Source organism: Leptopilina heterotoma, unplaced genomic scaffold, assembly GCF_015476425.1.
Source record: "Leptopilina heterotoma isolate Lh14 unplaced genomic scaffold, ASM1547642v1 Lhet_81, whole genome shotgun sequence".
Taxonomy (NCBI): Eukaryota; Metazoa; Arthropoda; class Insecta; order Hymenoptera; family Figitidae; genus Leptopilina; species Leptopilina heterotoma.
The window spans coordinates 5,393,141-5,414,024 of NW_025111185.1; the positions used below are offsets into that span (position 1 = coordinate 5,393,141).

A 20,884-nucleotide genomic window follows, 5' to 3' on the forward strand; every position below is an offset into this window, starting at 1 on the left:
CAATTCAACTGAAAATCGAAAAGCTATTTTATTAGCAACAGCACGTGTAATAGTAGAAGCTCCTAATGGCCTCCGTGTACAAATTCGTGCTTTACTTGATCAAGGCTCTGAGGCCAGTTTTATTTCAGAATCGGTTGTGCAGCTTTTACGCCTTCCTCGAAAAAATGTTAACGTTACAGTGTCAGGTCTAGGAGGCAATTCGTCAAATAAAGTTATTCATTCCGTGCAAATTAAATTAAAGTCCGTTAAATCAGGCGACGATTCTCTCACAACTAACGCATTTATTCTTCCAAAAATCACCTCATATGTTCCAACAGAATTTGCATTATCCACTATACCTTCTAATTTACGCAGTTTAGATCTCGCTGATCCATACCCTAGTTCGAATGATTGTATTGACTTATTAATTGGAGCTGATTTATACAGTCAAACTTTAAAACAAGGACTCTGTAGTGGTAGCACTGGTAGTCTCATTGCGCAATCAACCATCTTCGGTTGGACTCTCTCGGGACCTCTTCCAACGGTTTCTTCTCATGTAATTCATATTAATGTTCATCATGCGCTCAATGAATATATTGATCGATTGCTCACTCGATTTTGGGAATTGGTAGAAGTTCCAATTGTCTCTAATGCCTGCCCTTCAATCGTTTCAGAAATTGGAAAAAAGATTCTCAAAAAATTCGTTGCTCGCCAAACAATATCGTGAATTCATAAATGATTACAAGTCAATGGGTCATATGTCTCTGATAGGACTTCTAGATGAATCCAACACACAAAATGTGTTTATTCCTCATCATCTAGTATTAAGAGATTTTAGTCAAACAATGAAGCTAAGAGCAGTCTTTAACGCTTTAAGCCTCACTTCAACCGACATTTCATTAAACGATTGTTTGCATATAGGTCCTAAACTTCAAAATGAGGTTACAGTAATAATTTTAAAATGGCGTCAACATAAATTTGTCTTATGTGCTGACGTTGCCAATATGTTTCGACAAATTTTAGTTTCTCCAGAGGATCGCAGATATCAGTGTATCCTTTGGCGTGATTCCTCTGATGATCCTATTCAAGTATATGAATTGAATACGGTAACTTATGGAATGGCAAGTTCTCTATACTTAGCTAACCGAGTTATGCGTCAATTGGCAAAGGATGAAGAATCCAATTTTCCTCTTGCTGCTCAAATTTTGTTAAATAAAACTTATGTTGATGATGTTTTCCTCGGAGAAAAAACTAAGGACTCCACTCTAATAGTTAGAGATCAATTAATTGAATTAACGAATTCAGGTGGTTTTCCGTTACGCAAGTGGTTTAGTAACGATCCCGAATTGCTTGTAGGATTGCCTGACGTTAAACATGGACTCGCTGTAGAAATCCCTCTCGATGATTCATCGGGGTTCAAGGTCTTAAGGATATTTTGGGATCCTGCAGCTGATGCCTTTATATATCGATTCTCCGCACTCCCAACTGAAAAACCTTCTAAACGCTCGTTACTTTCTTCAATATCTAAGCTTTTCGATCCACTGGGATGGATATCTCCAGTAACCATCACAGGAAAAATTCCACTTCAAAAACTTTGGCTTCGAAAAATTGATTGGGACGATTTACTTCCTTCTGATCTTGCTCAAGAATGGGATGATTTCCGCACGCAACTCTCTAATTTATCACAGATTTCTGTCCCTAGGTATATTGCTCTCGATAACAAGCCTTCATCTTTACAAATTCATGGCTTTTCCGACGCATCGAGTGCTGCTTATTCTGCTGTCGTATATAGCAGAGTTATCACAACATTAGGAGAAATTTTGGTGAATATTCTGACTGCAAAAACCAGAGTTGCCCCTTTAAAAACGATAAGCATACCTCGATTGGAGCTTTGCGCGGCAAATTTGCTCACAACTTTGGTTTCTTTTGTTATTAAATCTTTTAATTTGAAGAATTGTCCAATTTATTGCTGGACAGATTCTTCTATCGTTTTAAGTTGGTTACAGAAATCACCAGTAAATTGGACAGTGTTTGTTGCCAATCGCGTATCGATAATTCAGTCAACTTTGTCTTCCGCTATTTGGAATCACGTACCGTCAAAAGAGAACCCCGCTGACTGTGCCTCACGTGGCTTATCTGCTGATAAGCTACCATCTTTCTGGTTATGGTGGAATGGTCCATCATGGCTCTCTTGTTCAGAAGATACTTGGCCACAACGTGATTTAAATGTTCTCGATACCGAACAAGAAAAACGTGCTGTCTCGCATAATGTAACTCAAAACAGGGAGGACTGGCAATTAACGTTATTAAAAAGGGTATCCTCCTGGGCTCGTTTGTTACGAGTCACTGCTTATATCCTACGCGCTATTAAATTATTCAAAAATAAAAACGAATCGAAAAATCCATTGTCCGCAGATGATATTCGAGCAGCTTCTGTTTTTTGGATTCGTTATATACAGACTACTGCATTTTCAAAAGAAATAAACTTACTTAAATCCGACACTCCATTGCCAAAAGACTCTACAATGATCAAACTTAATCCTTTCATTGATGACGAAGGAATCGTACGCCTAGGTGGCCGGTTGCGTCAATCTAAGCTGTCAATTTATCAACAATCACCTGCAATTCTGCCAAATCATGTTCTGTCTCGAATGATCTTAGAACAATTTTATAGAAATTTGTTACATTCCGGAGTACAATTGACCTTGTACATGTCTCGTACCCAATATTGGATAATAGGTGGTCGTAGTCTGACCAATTCAGTTGTCAATCGTTGCGTCATCTGTATTCGACATAAAGGTCGAACCGAAACTCAAAAAATGGGTGACCTTCCTTCAGCAAGGATATCTCCTTCACGTCCTTTTTCCCACACCGGTCTTGACTATGCTGGACCATTTTCTATTCGAACTTCTTCAGGTCGTGGTCACAAATCACACAAAGCCTGGATAGCAGTTTTTGTTTGCCTTGCAGTAAAGGCGATACATTTGGAACTTGTCCACGATTACTCGACTTCATCTTTCATTGCGGCCTTTAGGCGTTTTACATCACGTCGCGGAATTCCGACAGATATGTATAGCGACAATGGCCCTAATTTTCGCGGAGCTGATCGAGAGCTTTTGCAGACTTTCGGGACTCTCTTAAAAGATCCAACTCTATCCGAAAAACTGTCTTTAGATGGTACAACTTGGCATTTTATGCCACCCTACGCTCCGAATTTTGGTGTTTTGTGGGAGGCGGGTGTCAAAAGTGTTAAAGGTCACTTACTCAAATTGTTATCTAATTTGACACCCACCTCAGAAGAATTCACCACTCTCTTGTGCCAAATTGAGGGATGTCTAAATTCGCGGCCTTTAGTTCCAATTAATGAGGATCCTGAAAGCTGCGAAGTGCTCACACCCGGACATTTTTTAGTAGGATCTGCTCTTAAAATTGTACCTACACCTTCATACCTCAATGTTCCTGAAAATCACTTGACTCGTTGGCAATCTTACCAGCGTATTTTGGAACACTTTTGGAGATTTTGGTCTCGCGTATACTTACAAACATTGCAACAGCGAACCAAGTGGTTTACAGTCCGACCTAACGTTAAAATTGGCGATTTAGTCTTGATTAAAAATGAAAATTTTCCGCCTTCTAAGTGGGACTTAGCACGAATTACGAATTGTGTATCCGGCAAAGATGGAATTGTTAGAGTCGTTCATTTAAAAACAGCAACCTCCGAGTTTGTTCGTCCCATTTCGAAAATTGTATTGTTACCCACTACGATTGATGATGCGGTATTGTAAAGGGTAATTTCTACGAATTAATGTTTTTTTTGTACAGTTATTTTGTCAAATTATTATATTTTTGATGGTTCATACACATAGTTAAACGTTGCGATCTTGAGGCCAGCTCGCAAGGTGGCCGGTATGTTTGGAAATGTTAGTATTTAAGATTTTTGTTAAATTTAATTTATATTTAATTGTATTTCTGATTTTGAATATCTGCGCCGTTGCCTCTACGCCATCTGATGGTATACTGCGACGCCATGCTTTTGTGTATGTGTGAGTGTGTGTGAAGCGACGCCATATCACCATTGTACTTACAATCTTTCGTACACGCTACACGCATTTTTGAAACCTCCGCTAAATTGTATAAATATCCGCTAATTCAAAATAAAGTTTCTGTTTAATAGTGATACAACGAAAATTATAAAAGTTCTGACTCTCCTTTTTTTATCTTAATAAGTAAAAACATTATAGTTTACATTATCAGTATAATCATAAATTTATTTTATTATTATAATTAATTATTACAATAACTAATTGCATTTATTATAATATTATTATTAGTTAACCAATAAATAAATTAATAGTATTCATGCAAAGGAAGAATATAAGAAACTTAATTTTTTCATTATATATATATATAAAAATCCAACTTTATTAATGTGCAATTAAATAAATAATTTTTAATAAATAATATATCAATTTGAAAGAAGTAAAATATATTTAACTTGAAAGAAAATGTGATCAATATATTATAATGCCTACAATAAATACCTAACATATTAAATACAATATATAAAAAAGAGATTATTATTAATTAATTTACACGGAGAAAAATGAGTTTGCTATTATATGGATAGCGAATTTTTAGCTATTACAGCTAATAATTAGCTGTTTTAGCAAAAAAAGTTAGCTATTTTAGCTAATTATTAACTGCATTAGCTAACAATAATTGCTATCCATATAATAGCAATTAAGGTTAGCTAAGGTAGCTAAAAATTAGCTGAAATAGCTAACTATTTTTCTCCGTGTATTATTAATTAATTAATAATCTCTTTTTAATTTAAACAATATATTAAGTAATTATTTATTGACACTTTTCTGCAAATTAAATAATTAAAAAAATGTGTTGTGCATTAAAATTTTATTCAATTTAATATACTATTACTTATATGTTATAAATTGTTTTGCAGTGCAGTTATGTTCATATTATTCGATATATTATGTAATAAAATATTAAAAAACATAATAATATAAATATAACAATTTTTTTTAAACGAAATATTGAAATATTCACAAATATACATTCAGTAAAGTATTGAAAATATACCGGTATTACATCAGTTCGTATTTCCAAATTGCCTATTGCCGCGTAGTAATTTTACAATTTTTATTTCAGCTAGTGAGACTTGAAAGCATTTAAGGTTTGAGAGTTCCATGCGAGCGTAGCATAGTGGTTAGCGTGCGAGATTTCGGTGCGTAAATATTCGGTTAGGCGTAGGTTCGTACCCCCAAGCGTTAGGATTTTTCAAATGTGTATGTAATAAAAAATTGCGTTTAAGTGTATAAAGAAATAAAAAAATGTGTAAAGTGAACTATCAATGAATTGTTATCAGTATTTATCTTTTGCAATTAATTATTATTTTTTATTGATATTTGTTGAAATTATCATTTTGATCCGAGCCGGTTGTCAGTCGGTAGAATGCCAGCGCTCAGCTGGCTATTAAATGAAAAATCCGCAGTCGGTACAGTGCCGGGTCCCAGCCGGTTGAATTATACACGGAACGGCTCTTCGCGGCCGGTTACCGGGCGGTAGAATGTCAGTTTCGAGACGGATGGCCAGCCAGCTCCTGGCTAAGTCATCTTTTGGTAGAATACCAGTTCTCGGGCGGTAGGCAGGCGGTTCCCAGCCAGTACCACTACTCCGGCGTCGGTACAGGCGAGGATCCGCGCCGGTTGCAAATTTTCCACTGGGGTGTTAAAAAGACTTTAGAGATGAAATTATTTTAGCTATTGCATAAATTCAGTTAAATAAAATTGTTTAATTTTTTTAATGATAAGTAAGTGCTAAATTTTTACTATGAGAATGGTTAATAATATTATTAGAGAGTAGATTTTATAAAATTAATCGAGATATCAAAAATGTCATTTTCAGAAGAATCAGCCATAATTAGAACATTGAATTGTCTAAATTAAATAATTTTTATCTTTAAACTTTGTTCAAAATCTTGAACAAAAAGCAACCAGTAACAAAAAATTTTGACAATCGTAATACTAATAAAGATATAAAATTCTTTTTTAGAACAAATTTTGACAACATTTTTCACAGTTTTAGTCAATAATTAAAAGAAAAAATTAAATTAATTTAAGGAGAAGATAACATGGAAAAGGAAAATTGCATGTTAACATTTTTAAAGAAAAATAACATGTTGAATGGAATTTTTCTTAATATCTTTCATTAACCCAAAAAAAATTCCAGAAATTTGTTCAAATTCCATGCTATTTTCAGATTTTCCAGGTTGTGTGGCAACCATGTTATGGTTTAATTTTTTCAATCTTCGAGAAAGCAGTAAAAAAGGTTAAAATGTATTTTTAATTAAATTAAATTAAAGAATGTAAGGGAACTAGCCTGTATATTTTTTATATAAAATAAATAAAAACATAGGTATTATTGAATTATTTGAAATTCATTAAAATTTGAAATATATGCTATTATAGAATATATGTATGCTTGTGAGTTTGATGGTTGGTTTTATCTCCCGTTTGAAGTAATCGTTCAGACACAAAATTGTATAACAAACTGATTTTTGACATGAGGAAAATGTTAGTACTAAAATCTTTCGTGAAGATAGGTGCGGTTCATGCATATAAAGAGAATTTAGGTAGCCAAAGAGTCTCGTCGTTGTAGGTCGTGTGGGTTATAAAAAGTATAAATATCGGCTGTGGAGAGTTCAACGCTCCTCCACGCTGTTAAACGCTGTATGCGCGCATACATATCTATATAGGTGTACAAGTTCGTTATACATAGAATAAAATTTCTGCCAACATGAATGAAATGTCTTCTAAAATGTTCATATATGCGAAACTGCCATGTGCTCTACCATTGGTACAGCAGGGAGCCGTCTTTTTTATTTTTCATAATAAAAGTTCCACCTGCTCTCGCGTGCATGATTTTATAAACAGAGAGATTACAATTTCATCACCGTAAATCTTTCCTCCTCTCTCTCTCTCTCTCCCTCTTTCTTTTTTCAAATTTATTTGCTTTCAAAGGTGGTCCTTTGATCTTCAGACTCTCTTTTATAGTAGTGTTCTAATTAGTTCAGATTTTTATGACCCAAAAGTTCTGACGTTCCAAAAGGAAAATTTATATCTTCTTCAAATTTTATTACAATAAGTTTGTGTCTCTAAAAAAAGTTAAATAAAATGTAAAATTTGACTTTCATTATACAAATGTCTAATACAATAAGTCCCGTTTATAGGTCTGTGAAGCTGGCCGAACCACTTTCATAAAAATGAATTTAAATTATACCATTAATTAGTGCTCAATTAGTGCTATTTTTGTACCATATTGCCGAATTTAGTGCTCAATGTTTATTTAAAAAAAAACAATGGTTCTGCTGAGTGAACGTTCCGCTGGCCGGACCATAACGAAAAACGCTTTAAAAACGCCAACAGAATATTTATAAATAGCCTATTATTTAGTGCTCAATTAGTGCTCAAAGATTAACAAAATAAAAAATTTTTTAATTAATTATTTATTTAACAAAAAATTTTTTTTCGATTGAGTGACTAATCCGCCAACCGCACCATTACGACAGACACGTCAAAAATCACAACAAAATATTTATCAATACCCTAAAATTTAGTGCTCAATTAGTGCTTAAATATTAACACAATAAAAAATTGTTTATTAATTATTTATTTATAAAAAACATTTCTTCGAAAGAGTGAACACGTTAAAAATGTTTTAAATTCGTTTTATAATTCGTTTTCTTAGCCTATAATTTAGTGCTCAAATAGTGTTCGCAGATTAAGAAAATAAAAAATTTTTTTTATTAATTATTTATTTAAAAGAAAAACTTATTCAAATGAGTGAGCGAACCGCTATCCGCACAATTACGAAAAACACATTAAAAACGCCAACAAAATAGTTATCAATAGCATATTATTTAGTGCTCAATTAGTGCTGAAAGATTAACACAATTCAAAATTTGTTTATTAATTATTTATTTAAAAAACTAACTTATTAGCTTATTACTAACTCAGCGATCCGCTGGCCGGACCATAACGAAAAACACGTTAAAAACGCCAACAGAATATTTACAATTAGCCTATTATTTAGTGCTGAAAGATTAACACAATTCAAAATTTGTTTATTAATTATTTATTTATAAAAAACATTTCTTCAATAGTTCTAGAGTTCCTGATAGTTTTTAGAAATAGTTCCGGCGATTAAATAGTAAAAAATAAGTTTTTTCATAATAGGGGGCCAACTTCACGCAGTCCCTCACTATTGAAAAAGTGGATTTATAATTAGAGTTTTGAGTTGTTTTAATAGAGTTCTAGAGTTCCCTACATTTTATTCGAATAGTTCTGATAATCCGAAGTCATAAAAAAATAATTGAAAACACGAGAATTTTTCAAAAAATCTAAAATGTTACGTTACAAGAGTTCTAATTAGAGTTTCGTTAGCCCCCCATCTAGATTAATAAAAAACTCTTATAACAATTTTTTCAAAACCTAAAAACTACAAAACTACAAGATTTTTATGTTTTAAAAGAAATTTTTTTTTTCAATTGAAAGTTCTATGAGTTCTAATCAGATTTCTGTGAGCCCCCAATACTGTTCGATAAAATAACTATAATAGGTAACAATTTTCTTAAGACCCAAAAACTACTGAATTACAAGACTTTAAAGTTTCAAAAAAATTCATTTTTTTGTTAAATTTAGAGTTCTAAGAGTTCTGATGAGAGTTCTGCGAGCCCCCAATAGTGTTCGATAAAAAACCCTGAAACCAATTTTTTCAAAACCTAAAAACTATTAAACTACAAGACTTTTATGTTTCAAAAGAAATTTGGTTTTTTTAAATTGAAAGTTCTATGAGTTCTAATCAGATTTCTGTGAGCCCCCAATACTGTTCGATAAAATAACTATAATAGGTAACAATTTTCTTAAGACCCAAAAACTACTGAATTACAAGACTTTAAGGTTTGAAATTAATTTGTTTTTGAATAATTGAATAAGTTCAAACACTTAGTCATGTAAAGTTGGCACTACTTTTTAAAAAAATCAAAATTTTAACAAGAGTTCTGGGCACTTTAGCAATAGTTCTCGAGTTCTATAACGATTATTATTTAAATAGTTCTGATGATTGACAAAAAAAGCGACAATGAAAAAACTTGGTGTTAACTTTGCATAGAACTATTATTTATGCAAAAAAGAGTTTTGTTCTCATATTCTGAAAGAGAATAAAGAGTTCTACAGTTCTCTACCAAAAGAACAAGAGTTCTGCAAAATTTCGAAAGTTATTAACAAATTAACCCCTTGGCTATCAACGAGATTTCCACTGTTCGGGCCAAAAGTTTGTTGAAAAAATTTTTAATGGATTTTTATGAAACTTGGTACCTTAAGGTTTCTAGGGTCGCTATGATTATAATATATAATAATATATTATATAATATTATCTCTCTATATTACAAAAAGATATCGCCGCCGCTGTTTCAAGATTTTTTGACCTACAGGTCAAGAGTTGACCTGTAGTTTTCCCCTCAAAATTTAGGTCAATTTTGAGGACTGTTTTGACCTAGACGTCAACATTTGACAAACAATTTTCGCTACCCTCAAAATGTAGGTCAATTTTGAGGGCAGTTTTGACCTACGCATCAAAATTTGACAAAGAATTCCCGCTACCCTCAAAATTTAGGTCAAGTTTGAGGGCAGTTTTGACCTAGACGTCAAAATTTGTCAAACAATTTCCGCGCGCAGACTTAATGATGAGGTGAAGTTTGCCATCTGACCTAACAATGTAAGGTAATTTTATAATTGTGTTTGCTCTTACACCTATCATTTTGACCTAATTTTGACGTTTCATTTTTTACTCTCTCATTTAGTTACGTCATAATCTATGTGTAATTTGACTTTTATTTAACTACAACTTAAAGGGTTAATCCGACATCAGTATGATAATTTTTGGTAAAATCAAATGTCAATAAATACCCTGACATTAGCTGATGAATTTAATTTTTATAGTTTATTAAAATTTTTATATATTTTTTTATACAGGGGAGGATGGGGCAAGGATAGTAAGTTTTTGCTTATGCTCAAAAATCGAGTAATTCATGGTATATTCGCATTTTAACACCAAAAGATGATAGTAAAAATTGGAAGTCAATCTGTCACCATTTGCGAAGTTAGGAGTTTATTTTTGAAAATAGTCTATTTTGCTAAAATGTCAACGTTATGTTTATCATATTGTTTTCTATATTAGAGTTTCAGAATATTTATTTACGTAAGTGTTTTTCGGAGTGGAATTTCCTGCTGAACACGAATATCGTATTTATTTTCAAATTAATTCACGTCGTTCCTTAAAATTTAGAAAAAACTGAAATATGGGCTCAAGGGGCAAGGATAGTTATAGAGATAATACGGCACGGTAAAATCCTGTTAATGCCATTGCAAATTTTAAAAAAGTGTTTAATTGTTCTTTTTAGGTTGATATACATAATGGTGCGTAATTATATATGTAAAACAAAGCTTATTGACCAAGCAATTGGTAGTTGTCTGAAGATTTGGGGTTCACAAAACTCTGATTAGAACTCATAGAACTTTCAATTTAAAAAAACCAAATTTCTTTTGAAACATAAAAGTCTTGTAGTTTAATAGTTTTTAGGTTTTGAAAAAATTGGTTTCAGGGTTTTTTATCGAACACTATTGGGGGCTCGCAGAACTCTCATCAGAACTCTTAGAACTCTAAATTTAACAAAAAAATGAATTTTTTTGAAACTTTAAAGTCTTGTAATTCAGTAGTTTTTGGGTCTTAAGAAAATTGTTACCTATTATAGTTATTTTATCGAACAGTATTGGGGGCTCACAGAAATCTGATTAGAACTCATAGAACTTTCAATTGAAAAAAAAAAATTTCTTTTAAAACATAAAAATCTTGTAGTTTTGTAGTTTTTAGGTTTTGAAAAAATTGTTATAAGAGTTTTTTATTGATCTAGATGGGGGGCTAACGAAACTCTAATTAGAACTCTTGTAACGTAACATTTTAGATTTTTTGAAAAATTCTCGTGTTTTCAATTATTTTTTTATGACTTCGGATTATCAGAACTATTCGAATAAAATGTAGGGAACTCTAGAACTCTATTAAAACAACTCAAAACTCTAATTATAAATCCACTTTTTCAATAGTGAGGGACTGCGTGAAGTTGGCCCCCTATTATGAAAAAACTTATTTTTTACTATTTAATCGCCGGAACTATTTCTAAAAACTATCAGGAACTCTAGAACTATTGAAGAAATGTTTTTTATAAATAAATAATTAATAAACAAATTTTGAATTGTGTTAATCTTTCAGCACTAATTGAGCACTAAATAATATGCTATTGATAACTATTTTGTTGGCGTTTTTAATGTGTTTTTCGTAATGGTGCGGATAGCGGTTCGCTCACTCATTTGAATAAGTTTTTCTTTTAAATAAATAATTAATAAAAAAAATTTTTTATTTTCTTAATCTGCGAACACTATTTGAGCACTAAATTATAGGCTAAGAAAACGAATTATAAAACGAATTTAAAACATTTTTAACGTGTTCACTCTTTCGAAGAAATGTTTTTTATAAATAAATAATTAATAAACAATTTTTTATTGTGTTAATATTTAAGCACTAATTGAGCACTAAATTTTAAGGTATTGATAAATATTTTGTTGTGATTTTTGACGTGTCTGTCGTAATGGTGCGGTTGGCGGATTAGTCACTCAATCGAAAAAAAATTTTTTGTTAAATAAATAATTAATTAAAAAATTTTTTATTTTGTTAATCTTTGAGCACTAATTGAGCACTAAATAATAGGCTATTTATAAATATTCTGTTGGCGTTTTTAAAGCGTTTTTCGTTATGGTCCGGCCAGCGGAACGTTCACTCAGCAGAACCATTGTTTTTTTTTAAATAAACATTGAGCACTAAATTCGGCAATATGGTACAAAAATAGCACTAATTGAGCACTAATTAATGGTATAATTTAAATTCATTTTTATGAAAGTGGTTCGGCCAGCTTCACAGACCTCCCGTTTATATTGAAAAATAAATAAATTATATTTACACTATTATACATTTATTTTCCAGTTAGAGTTATGGAGACAAAATTCTTTGAAAGTTAACATTGTAGGAGAAAATATAAAGGATGAGGAAAAAAATACACAAGCTGGAATCTTTTTCGGTATAAAAGGATGCGAGGAGAATTGTGAGCTCATTTAAACTTACACTTTGGCTATAGAAAAACTTTCAATTATGTTTATACATGTGTTAATGTGTTGCGACACAAGCGACTCATTTTCATTTAACGACATTGTAATATGTATAATAACTGAGGACTAAGTCACTCTTTACTCATGTATTTTGTGCTTCCTACGGACATCATACATATGTTGAATCAATAACTAGAATAAATATTACTTCATTCCCATTTTATTTTCAAATGATATACTCTTAAGTATATAATATAAAGATTTTTATTTATTTATGCTTTTAACAAATTTTTCATACGACTTTTCGTTGTAAAATAAGCACCTTATCCAAATAATGTGTCTTTCCACTCTACTCTTTCCATTTTTATTGAAAATATTAAAAAATCTTCATTACCGATTGCAATAAAAATTAAAAACTTAAAATTACATTTAATTTAATTTTGATAGTGACGCAAAATTAAAACGAAAATACTATATTTTTTTAAATAGAAATTAGTATATTTCTAGTTAAATCCGTTTCATTTGAACGGTGCCTGTAATTATAGTATTATAAATTATAAATAAAAAAAAATCGTAGATATATATTATAATTTAATTAGATGTATAATAATATGTAATTAAATTTTTAATAATGTAGTCAAATGTATAAAAATAAAATTAGTATAATTTGATTATATATAATATAAGCATAAATGTTTCTAATGCATCAATTTGGCGTCGCGGTAAAAAATTAATTAGCCCCGTAGTATTGTCGATTGGCGCCGTAATTTCATGATATGAAAATTTACGAGTGCTATGGTAGTATAAAAACGAGGGACGGCTTTCATTGACGAAAAGATCTTTCAAGTGGTATTGGCGCCCACAGAAAAAAAAACCTCATGGCTCAACGACTTTTGTATAATATGTACAACCACTCAACTCAAGGAATTCACTTTGATCAAATTTTTTGAATGAGAAACTTTTTTCCCCGAAACTATTTGAAAAATTGTTATTTAATTGTTTTTCTACAGACAATTTGTCAGTTCAGATATTTTTTTTATTCACAACTAAATTCATAATTTAACAGGGTTGCCGCAGGTCAGGGAAAAGTCAGGGAAAGTAAAATTGGTCAGAAAAATCAGGGAAACGTCAGGGATTTTTATTAAAGTAGGGGAAAGGCTTGCAGGTTGACCCACCTTGAAAAATTGATAATAATATGGAACAACTCCAATAAATTTATTAAATTTCACTTACATTTAATGTTTCTGAACATAATAATTTAAATTTAAATTTTTTAAACAATTTATTAATAAATTAATAATTTTTTTTTCAATTGAAAATCAAACGAAAAGCAACTTATACAGAAAAAAGTGAGTGTTATTTTAACACTGAATTCGGTGTTAAAAGTGTCTGCATCAAACTTTAGCTCGGAAGTGTTATTTTAACACTGAAAATAAGGTAAATTTTCTATTATAGAAAATTTATCCTCACTAAAATTACCCTACCAAAATTTACCCGCATCAAAAATAACACTCGCTTTTCTCTGTGTATGTGAAAAAAATGAAATTTCGAAAATCGTGTAACTTTACTCCAAATTATTATTCCGGATTCGCATTTCGGACCTGCAAACCGGAAAGTGAGTCAACCTGCAATTTTGAACGTCTAAGTCACGGGACCAGCAAATAACTCTCGCTTATAGAGTTCTCTCTCATCCAGGTTCGACTGTATTTACAAATTTTTTATAAATTTCTTCGCAATAATTCAGTTATTTTTAATACAATTTTAATTGAATTCCTCGAAAAATTTAATTATTCTTGAAAATGATATTAAAATTCCTCGAAAAAATTCAATTTTGTTGATAATTCAATTTCGAGAAACATTCATTTATTCCTCGATTTATTCAATAAATTATTTATTTTTGTATTTAAATAATTTAGTTCTCGTAGAATTTTCCAATAAAATTTATTTAAAAATGAATATCAGTAAAAATTTTAGATAATAATTGAATATTAAAAGCAATATAGCATGAATTTTTTTAAATAATTGATAATTGAACTGTTTCGAAGAATTTTAATAAAATTTTTGAAAATAATTACATTAGTCAAAATTAGTAACTTAATCACATTCAACATTATATTATTAATTGAATTAGTTAAAGTATTTTTCTTAAAGATAACATGAATTTAAATTTTGCTTTTATGTTAAAAATAATTTTAGCATTTTATAACGTGTATTATTACTTTTTAAATAACTTTTTAATTTGTAAAATCCAGTTCTAGTATTGTCATATTTAGTTAGAAACTCACTACTTCATTCAGTAGGTTAAGTTACTAATTTATTTAATGGCCTCTATATTACCAATTAGAATTGTTAACTTTGACTAATTCACAGTAAACGAATCCGTCCTATTTGAATTAGTCAAAATCTACTGTGAATTAGTCAATATCTACTAATTCAAATTTAGAGAGTAAAGTACTTTGAGATGAACTAGTTCGACCTGTGTGTATATATTATATATACATGAAGGGGGGCCGACAACCTCAACAGGTCTCTGGCCTCCATTTATAGGGAAAAAGAAAAATTGGGTTCGCAACTCATAAAACTGACGACTCATAAGCATTACAATTTCCATCGACACGTTTCCCTTGGTGCAATTTATTAGACAAAAATAATATTTTACTGCCTTTCAGAATACTATCAGATATTTCTCTCCCTTTTACTATTATTCTTTATTTCCAATAAATTTAAATAACAATACAAGTAATATAAGAATAAAAAATATTCAATTATCGCTGAAACTTTGGAAACTTTTTACTACATCCGAAGATTAGAAAACATCTTTCGAACTTTGGAAACTTTTCACTATACAACCGAAGATTAGAAAAAATCTTTTCAACTTTGGAAACTTTTTACTATAACTGAAGAATAGAAAAAGTCTACTATAATCAAAAAAGCGTAATTTTTTCCACCCTAATTCGTTAAAATATTTTCGTGTCACTGTCTTCAGAAGAAAAAAAAAGAATTTTTCGATAAAGGCGTTTTTCTGTAACTCACTCGATTATTTTTAGTCATGATTGGTTTATGGGTGATGAATTGAAAACATTCTTGACATTTCTGAATGTATCAGTTATGTATCCAACGATTGGAACTAAAGTAAAATTCCGAAGAGCGCGCACTACTGTGTCAATGAACAACTGAGACTGTCACTTTGGTATAATATAGTGACACGAGAGTTGTAGAAAAAAATAAGAGACAAAGTGATTGTTAACGTCATGTCAACCGGATACGATGATGATTGCATAAGGATGCAGAGAGTGAATCAAGCTCGATTTCTGCTAAATTTCCGAGATCCAATTTTCAATCTTACAATCGGGACAAAGTCGTTTGTACACTGTAAAAAATTTAGGGAGTTAACGAACTCGGGAGTTGGGAGTGAAATTTTTCGAGTTAAAAATCAACTCCAAAAGAGAGTTAATTTCTAACTCCCTTCATTCAACACCCGCGCGAGTTATTTTTTCCTTGGGGAGTTAGCATTTGGGTGTGAAGTTTTAACTCTCTTTATTTAACTCCCCTGGCATTAACTCCCCAATGGGTGCGACTTTTATAGACCCCCCGGGGGAGTTAAAATTTAACTCCCTTTTTTTACAGTGTATATAGGAAAATTGAAGTCAATCAATTCTACTGCAAGGATCAATCACAATTTAAATACACTGAAACCCCACTTATTTGAACATGGCCCACGCAATTCGACACGAAGAGTCGCGTTTATTTATATTTTGATCGACATAACCTATGTTGGTGACGTAATTCGATAAATTGACATGATTGGTTGGTTTTGTTTGAACTCAACCAATGGGAATGTAAGTATCTTTCCATTGGTCGCGTACTGCGCATGAGCTAAAATAAGTGAGGTTAGGGCTGATTTTAACTACAAATAACTGAAGCAAAAACGGGTTCAAATAAACGCGACTTTAAGTAAACGAGACTTTAAATAAGTGGGGTTTCAGTGTATAACAGATAACTGAATTTTATTTAAAAAACTGAATTTTAACAAATTTTATTCATAACTGAATTTAATCTTTCAGAAGCAAGAAAAGAAATGAAATGTAGTAAACTATTTTCTTCTCTGAATACCGATTTTTGTTAAAACTTTGTCTTTGTTTTTTCCCTGAAATTTTTATTTTACAGTTTTCCTTAAATTTTAAACGTTCTATAATGAACGAAACATTTTTCTAACTTGTAGTTTTGTAAAAAAAAAAAAATAAAAAAATATTTTTCTCTCAAATGTTTTGAATATTTGGGGTACAAATAACACTACATTTCAGATAATAACCGGAATTCTGGTTGAACTAACTAAAAAGTGTACTTCCAATGTTAAATATACCCTAATAGAAAATTTTTTCATTGAGAGAGATGTGTTTGATTTTAGTCAAATAGAAATTATTTGAGTTAAATATAAAAGTATATTTGTTTTAGAATCTACTAACCTACTTAATTGTTTCAAATAAAAAATTTATTTAAAAACAAATATTCAGAGACAAATATTTTATCTACATATTTTTTCTGAATGTCAATTACTATCAACTGTATAAGATTATTTCAAGTGCCAAGTATCATTTTTACTTAAAATAAAAATTAATAAACTAAATTATAAATTAAATTAATTAATTGAACGATTAAATTAGTTTACTATTAAGATAGTAAATGCATGGAGAAAAAGGATTGTTAGTTTAACAATCGGTTAATATGGAACTAATATTTTTTTTGTCCTTAAAATTCAAATTTGTTTTTAATAACAATAAATTGGTTTTAAACAAAAAAAATTGTGTATACTATCAACAAAAGTACTTCAATCAAAAAAAGAAGTTCTATTTTAACAAATCTTTTTTTCGATGCTTTAATAATCACATATGTTAAATAAAAAAAGTGTTTGTTTATAAAAATCTTTCGCATTCACACACAAACCACAATGTTTTTCCGTGAATAAAAAAATTTACATTTTATCTCATGCCGGAAAGAGTCTGTTATCATTTCGTATTAGATAATAATAATTCTGGGGAAATGGAATAAAAAACTGAAATTGAGGTCTTCAAATTTATCTGTTCGTTATGCTTTAAAAAAAATGTTTTATACTTTAAACATACATTTTTTCCATGAATTTCATAATTTCTCCACATATATTACAGTGTAAATATGAATCAAAATGTTTATTTTTTTCAACCTCAAAAAGAAGAGAAAAAAATCTCAATCAGGTTTTCTGTGTGTATTTATATTGAACTGTAACGTGTATAAACTTGTAAAATTATATTCATATCGATTCCCTTCGTAATCGAGGCGTATCGAAATGACTGATAAAATACGATTAAAGCAATTTATTACTTGCATAATAAAGCAAATAAAGCGATCATCTATCATATCGCTATATAGGTGTACAACAAAAATCGGGTGGAGCCGAAACAATAATGTTTTGCACGAGTAGATATCCATTTTTTTCTTCTCAATATTATAGGTCGTGTATTATTTAATATTACAAATCAATCTGTGAAAAATATGTTATTTCTATGTCGAACGTTTACATTAACGTTGCGATATTTCAGAATTTTTTTTTATTTGTATATTAAAAGAATTATTTTCTAACAATGTTTCTAAGGATATTAAATTGAGACAAAAAAAGTAAAAAAGTTGTTGCGATGCGATTTGATAACCTTAAAAAAATTGTTAAAAATCATTATTTAAAAAAAAAAATATCCGGTTTTCTTTTATTTAAATCATGATTAAAATGGAAACATGTTTTTGATTTAAATGAAAAGTAATAATTGAAAAATTACTTACAAATAATAATAATGATATTGTTATAAAATGACATGACTATTAATTAATTATTACTTTATTAATTTATTCTTCCGTGTTGTTTTTTTTATTCTAAATTACTATTTTCTGCTGATTTCTATACTGACTGTTTAGAATGAGTAATTATTGCTTATTACTTGGCAATTAGAAAAATAGTTAATAAACCATTTAGGAGTAAATAACTATTGTATCATTCAGTCTTAATGAGTTGCATTTTTTACAGTTAATTCTGTTGAATAACTTTTGTTTTAGAAAACAAAACTTTAAAATTTCAAATATTTATTTATCTGTAAATAAAAATGCAAATAAAAATGCAAATCTATAAAAAATATTCTAATTTATCTCTAAATAAAAATGTGAAGCTCGATAAATATTCTAATTACAGTAAATATTAAAATGGCGAACAATTATTTTTCTATTTCCACGTTGTTAATTTAGTCAATCGTTTATTGATCAACTTTAAAAGATGTTCCTAAAGTTTTAAACATTCAAATGAAATTTATTTTTAAATATTTTTCAAAATTACCGCAATAGAAAATAATGTAAATTAGACATTTATTTAGTTAAAAACACAGTTTTCTAGAAAGTTTCAAATTGATACTAAAGTGTACCAAATTTGATACCAAAATGTGGATCAAATAAAAATTAGGAACATTATTTAAATTATAGAAATAAAATTCATTATCTTACCAAAATTTTCAATTTAATTTCCACTAAACATAGAGTATATTCTCTCCGTGTATGAAAAAAGAATAAATATCAAATATCTCCATACATGGCTAAGTTCACTCATTTATCTCTGAAGTGTGATGCGAATCGATTCAGTCTTTTATTAATCGATCGCTTATAGATTTACACGGTTTTGAGTCACATATTAACACTAGACAAACGCACACAGTCACACTGAAACTATTCACGATCATTTATATCTAAATAGTATAGAATGAATAAGTAATTGCTCCGTTGAGAAGTGATCGAGTGATAGGGAATTTTCAAAATTCCTCGGGCATTTAAGGGTACATTTTCGTTTTTGGGTTTTATAAGCTTTTAACACTGATGATCGGCACGTTTCATTTTTTTTCTCCTCTTCTGAGTATAGAAGAATAGAAAAAAGAGTAAAGTGAGATTTTAGAGCAGGTAACAAAACACACAACCTTCACCAGCGAGCAACAGGTAGGTACTAGCAACTAGCGGTGACTGTGCGTGCAACGATCATGAATGTGGCGGAGTTGACTGTGTTAAAGGAAAGTTCACACTGTGCTTATGCACCGTTATTATCTTTAAGAAAATAAAATATGAAAATTCTTCATTAAAGAATTTTAATAATTCATTAATTTCAACAATTTTCTTCAATTTTAATAATTTCAACAATCGAAAATTTTCTAACGAAATTATAAGAAAATTAGCTAAGTTACTATAAGAAATTATAACAAAATTTTGAAAAACTTACAAATAATCTTTTGCAAAAGATTGCCCGTATTTTCTGTTTTTGCATAATTTCCGATTTTTCAAATATTTTGGTTAATATTTTTCGATTCCTATACTACTATATTCTTTTAACAAGAGTTTTGCTCATAACCGGAAAAAATGGTATACGTACAAAACAAAGATTGCTACACGTATGAAAATTCATTATTATTCTTATTTTTTGCCATTTACAAAACAATAATGTACAATGTTGTTATAATAAGTCACGTCAAAGTGTTCAAAGTTTATGTATAGACATTCCAATTTCATTTCCAGAAATACACTTTAATAAACCTGTTCTTTAACACTCCATAAAGATGAATTTTTTTTTAGAAAACATTATTTATCGAACGATGTTATTGATAAGAATTTATTCCTATCAGATATTTGATTAAACTCAATTTTTAATCTGCTTTTTTCCAATTATCGATTTCTTTTGTTACAAAAAAATTTGTCATTTGTGAAAATTCTTGAATTTCTGAACACTTTTAATAACTTAATCAAATTACAACGAATTGATATCAAAAATGTAGATCAATGCAAAAAATGATCTAAATTTTTGGCATTAATTTGATCCAATTTAATATCAATTTGATATAGTTTCAAGAAAAATGTAAACTTTTTGATTTCAAAATTTCTACTAACGAAAAAAATTTTTCTTGCAAAACGGAAAAATTGCTGTTCGTTTGGAACAACGACAAGTTTCTTTATAGAATAGCGAAAATTAAAAAAAAATAACTTTCTGCTAGTTTAGTGAAATTTGTAATAGCTTTTTCCGTTAAGGTCGGAAAGAATAAATTATCAGTTGAATGGGTAAGTGTGTAGTAAATTATGAAAGTGAATATGTACTAAATTAATGAAGATTAAACTACTTGATTTAGTATCAACTTCTAAATGATCTATTTCTGTTTGATTTAGAGGAATTAAGTATTAGAGATGCACTAAATTCTGACAAGTTTGCTCTCTTTTCAAAACGTTTACGCGCTCGGTTTACACTGAAGATGCAATTTCCGCGGTTACGATATGTGTCTTCAGAGAAAGCCGTTTTGTTCAAATTAGATTACAACTTCCTATTCTGTGAACATTAAATATACATGTGTATAAATTGTCCTAGAAAGTTGAAAATATTTAGAGTTATTTACTTACCAGTGTAAAGATTTAAGTTTCCAATAATATAAAGCGCAAAAGGAATAGATTTTTGTAATAATTATATTACGAATTTCGAGTCCGCAACTTTTTTTTTTAATTTAAACGATCAGATCTTTAAAAACAAATTGATTTCTTGAAAATTTGTTAAAATCAAAATAAAAAAGTAGAGTAAATAGGTTTTAGCAGATGAGTACGAAGCCTGCTCTTGAGAATTACGAAAGAAAGCA

At 29.8% G+C, this 20,884-nt stretch overlaps 1 protein-coding gene across 3 annotated transcripts in view; it reads right to left on the minus strand.

Moving 5' to 3' along the window:
• LOC122511380 overlaps positions 1–20,884 on the minus strand; it is a 145,450-nt gene that overhangs the window by 18,859 nt on the left and 105,707 nt on the right. The window contains exon 1 of one of the 3 annotated variants that reach the window (XM_043626576.1): positions 18,732–19,227. The exons of the other annotated variants lie outside the window; for them this stretch is intronic. The gene's annotated coding sequence lies outside the window, so the exon portion shown is untranslated. Of the gene's footprint in view, positions 1–18,731; positions 19,228–20,884 lie in introns of those variants that run through there. 3 annotated transcript variants of the gene reach the window in all.